The sequence below is a fragment of the Rhododendron vialii genome, chromosome 1a (assembly GCF_030253575.1).
Source record: "Rhododendron vialii isolate Sample 1 chromosome 1a, ASM3025357v1".
NCBI lineage: Eukaryota > Viridiplantae > Streptophyta > Magnoliopsida > Ericales > Ericaceae > Rhododendron > Rhododendron vialii.
Window position 1 is genome coordinate 13,970,187 of NC_080557.1, and position 4,840 is coordinate 13,975,026.

The following is a 4,840-nucleotide window of genomic DNA, read 5'->3' on the forward strand; positions in this document are numbered from 1 at the left end:
ACTGAAATACTTTTAAGTTATAACTAGTAACGTTGCACGTGCTTTGCACGTGGATAAATCTATAACATTACATTTAACAGGTCAAAGTGAACAACATAAATTTTTGCTTTATATGCTTCGTTCTTCCTTTTTTTTGGGTACAATAACTTGTGCCACGCCAAAACCACCTCTTGTTGCATTCACTATCGAAACCAAATAAGATGACAAAGAAAACAACGCGGCATTTCTTTTTCTTTTTGGGATTACAGGGTAGAAATAAGATAAACTAAAGTCAATGATTACAAATTTTGGCGAAATTCAGCTCAAAGAAGCTCTCTAACTTCCTTAAGACAAATTAACACAATTTCCACAAGTGTATCTGCTAGAGGCCCATCTTTCCCTCCTGCGGAATATAGCCAACAGTCCAATTCCTTCATGCCATGCTTTCTTTACATTCGTCCTCCAGCACCTTATGAGGGGAATTTGCAGGAGCTCCACCCTTGATCAAGTTCACTCTTCCATTTGCAAACCAGGAAATATGCCCATAAGTTTGGCATTCAAGGTCATGACATTAGCCAACCTTCAAAAAAGTTAAAACATCCAGCAGCGCCTCTCGTCCCTAAAGACAACTCCAAGACTAGCCAACCCAAGGTTACCTTGCAAACTGTCATCAGTGTTCAACCTCAACTTGCATTTACCTAGAAATTTGCAACCAACATGTAAATATGCGAGGATTTTGTTCGATTTTTGTTTGTTAAGTCTCAGTTTTGTGCTTAGCGCTGTCCAGACTGTCAAACACTTTTATTTTGTTTCTACTCAACCATAACTATCATAGAAGAACAACACATAAAAAACATTCCAAGGCTTCCCTCTAATCATGGGTTCTGGCTTCCTGTAATTGTTTAGTGTCCCCCGAAGCTGAAATTGTGAAGTTAATCCAAAAGTCTCGAATCAAAGCACCAACCAATGAATAAATGGTGCATATCCTCTACATGCATCTGGCATCTAGAACCCTCGCTATCCTGACATATATTTCTAAAGGTATGGTGAAGCCAAGTGAGGATTTTACCATTTATACAAATCCATACAGTCGACGAACAAAACGTGGCTTATATTAAGCGAAAGGGAAGTTTCAAAAGTTTGATAGTAACAAAGTGCCTAAAGAGACATAGCCCCCCTTGATATCTGTAACCAACAGTTGTAACATTCAAAAAGTGGACCAAAAAATAGAAAGTTACCATTTACGGCTTATATTGTTCTAGTTCCATCTTAGCTAACTCATTAGTTGCAATGTTAATCTCACTTGTAAGCCAAAAACCTCGCTTTGCGGAACTTAAATGCAACAAATGCTGACTATCCTCCATAAGGTCTTGTGCTTTAGTGATCTCTTCATGGCACTAGAAAATTCTATGCCTAAGCGAATAAAGTAATAAAGACTCCAAGTAGCAATTCAGAGATCGCTCAACCACATTATTTTTTCTTAAAGAACCAAAGAATCAAAGAATGATGAGAAGAAAGGAACTTGTGTAACCTCATAATTCAGAAAATTTCAGCTACACCAGCAAGACCTAGCCGGGAGAAGATCCAGCGACATTAAATCTAAACAAACCAGGCAGAATAGGTTTCCATTTTGAAGGTGAAGTGTTGCATCTGATAATCAGAAGGGTAGGACAGCTTAGGCCCTCAGTTGCGGATCCTCTGTCATGATTTTCCCTGTAATGATCATGTCAAGGTTTGGATGAAGGGCGACAACACACAAACTAACTCATCCAAGGGCAGAAACCAGGCACGTCTTGCAGCCTATAAACTTTAAATCCAACAGTGTCATTTGAACAAAACCAACTAAACGGCAACCCTACATAGACCACATCCCTTTTCGTTTTTTTCCCAATTAATCATTCCCATATCTCTTTCTTTGACTACGGACCTAGTTCCCACCTTTTCTCCCTCTCTCGTCAAACTCCATTTCTCTCCTTTTTATCGGCAAACTTCATTTCTCTCCCAACAAACCCATCTCTCCAAACAAAATAAAAAATTCATCTGCTTCTATAGCGCAATTTATAGCAAAATCAATCAGAATGGTGATGTTTGTTTGAACGGATCATTGACACAGCATATCAAGTCCAATGTAAAATTGAACCAAAACCATATTAATCTCAGAAATATTTTATGAGGTCACAAGGAAGAGAGGCTAAAGAAAATGAATGTTCCCGTCTCAATATAAATGACTAAATACGTCGCCAAGGGAACCTCCCCAGGTCCTCTATCTCTGTGGATAGTGATTTCATATTTGGTTTGTTATTTGGGAGTAAACAAAGGTTTTATTTTTGTTCTTGGTACCATGACCGTTTTAGTGTACCCCTGCCAAATGGTTGGGAAGTGGGGATTGGCTTGAGCTATGGCTTCTCATTTGTTGGAGATGCAGAGTCCATAGCATTTGATTTGTAATTTAGGGGAATCCAAATTTCCAAACACTGGGGGAAAACGAAATGGAGGAAGAAACAGTACCTGGCAGACGTCGTTTCTCCATTTGGTTGTTTTTTTTTTCCCAAACGACGTCGTTGTGTTGAAAATCTATGAACTGGTAGATGTGGCTGCTTTTCGATGCCCTTCGATGAGTAATTTTGTGTGCAGTCATCCTTCCATTCAAACCTTGACATGATCATTATAGGAAAAATCGTGACAAAGCTAAAAAGATTATGAAGTTTTGGAATTAATTAATTCAACTTTTGAAGAAGCCAACAATAATACATTAATAAGGAAAAATCCACCCTTCAGTGATCTCAGTTTCGGTGCTTATGCATCAAGCTTGGGGGACCAAGTGTGGAACAAGAACAAGACATTAAAACTATGAAACAACTAATATATTAAAGTTCCTTAACCAGTTTATGCATAGATCGACAGTTGGCGAAGGAGTTTCAAGAAAACTGGTTTAGCCACCCCTCACAATTAGAATAATCTTAGAATGATTTGTTCACAATGTTAACGAAACCATTTGAGCATGACATGAAACGTAATCTAAAGAACAAAAATCCTAAAGAGCGGTGGAAGAAACATATACATGCATACAGGGGGAAAAGCCACTTTAGATTATATTTCCTTCAGAGATAGTAAAAATCTCACACCCCTAACAGGCATTTTGTCGAACACCTTGCACATACTTTCTGAAAAATTACGTCCAGGTCATTGGTAAGTTCATGAAACTTAATCTGAAGAACAAAAATCCTAAAGTGGAGAAAGAAACATATACATACATACAGGGGGAAAATTACTTCAGATTATATTTCCGTCAAAGATGGTAAAAATCTCACACCTCTAACAGGCATTTGTCGAACACTTTGCACATATTTTCTGAAAAATTACATCCAGATCATTGGTAGGTTTCGTGCAATCTCTACAAAGTGCCTGAATTCTCAAATTCAAAAGAAGTATAATAATCTAATTTTCATTCTCTCTGGGGAAAAAAAATGAAGAATGACACCCAAACCGAAGGAAGAGAAATGGAGTCACACGGAGACATATTCGTTGCACTTGCCTGTACCCATTTGCTATGACAAATGAACTCGTGTTCATGAGAAACAGAGTGATGGAGGCCATTGTTATCCTACTGTCGATGTTTTTAGGATGAGATGGAAGAGCAATAACAAGATGAAGAACCACATCAAATTACCTAATCACGAACAACTAATTGTGGCGTGTGAATTGCGTATGGCATCAGACGGTGTTACAGTAGAAATGCTCCATTGTTTCCCTCAATTTTTGAAATCTGAAGATGCGCCTGGGTGCAATGTTATGCGCTTGGGGCGCATTCAAATTGTCAAACTTCACGGGTTTGTCTCGGGCGCTCCGAAACTCCGTTTTTCGCAAGGTTTGTACTATTAAAAAGCTTGTTGAGTCTGGATTATAACCCAAGTAGTTTGGATCAAATATTATTTTTGCATGAAAAGATATGATGAATTTACCCTCAACGTGCAAACAAATAATTAATTCGGTAAAACGCTCGCATCTCTTTCATTTTAAATCTGATAAAGACCTATTATATATGGATAAAAAGGATTTTCAAAGAACTAAAAGATTGTGTAATCACACCTTATATATAGTAGTAAAGTTTAGTTTATGAAAAGCGGGTAGTAAGAATCCGTTTTGAGATCGAGAATTTTACACCTAGAATTTGAAATGAATCATTTCAGAGTTTCTTTCGTAAACCTTAATCAGTAACATGTCCTATAATTGGTTGTCGTGGTCAAGGGCTATTGTTGGGGTATGGAAACCAAAATTTGGCTTTCTAAATGTAAAAGCCTTGTCTTGGGCATACGTTTCAGGTGAATCCCGATCATTAAGCAGTTTTTGTGTGCTTTGATGAAGTGTGAAAGGACCAATGAACTCACTATAACTCTTAAGATAAAATCGAATACGTTAGAACTAGGAATGGGATCACCAAATAGAAATTAGAATTAGTGGAAAGGCACGAAAACATGTTTTATCCTTGAATTGAGTCTAGATGCTAACCCAAGTAGTTTGGATCAAATATTATTTTTAAATCAAAAGATATGATGAATTTACCCTTAATGTGCCAAAAAATAAATTAATTCGGTAAAACGCTTGCAACTCTTTCATTTTAAATCTGATAAAGACCAATAATATATGGATAAAAAGGATTTTCAAAGAACTAAAAGATTGTGTAATCACACCTTAAAAATAGTAGTAAAGTTTAGTTTCTGAAAAGCGGGTCGTAAGAAGCTCCATTTTGAGATCGAGAATATTACACTCTGAATTTGAAGTGTATCATTTCTGAGTTCCTTTCGTAAACAATGATCATTAAAATGTCCTATAATTGGTTGTAGTGGTCAAGGGCTATTGT

The 4,840-nt window shown here is 37.1% G+C and overlaps 1 long non-coding RNA gene across 2 annotated transcripts; it reads right to left on the minus strand.

Moving 5' to 3' along the window:
• Nucleotides 1-201: 201 nt before the first annotated feature.
• LOC131334260 (uncharacterized) lies at nt 202-3,751 on the minus strand. 2 transcript variants are annotated; one of them, XR_009202098.1, is made up of 3 exons: nt 3,650-3,751; nt 2,488-2,631; nt 202-1,692 (listed from the first exon to the last, which is right to left on the minus strand). It is a non-coding gene; the product is annotated as an uncharacterized LOC131334260 (long non-coding RNA). The 2 variants fall into 2 exon arrangements; XR_009202097.1 differs by having other exon boundaries at nt 2,488-3,745.
• Between the last annotated feature and the right edge of the window lie 1,089 nt (nt 3,752-4,840).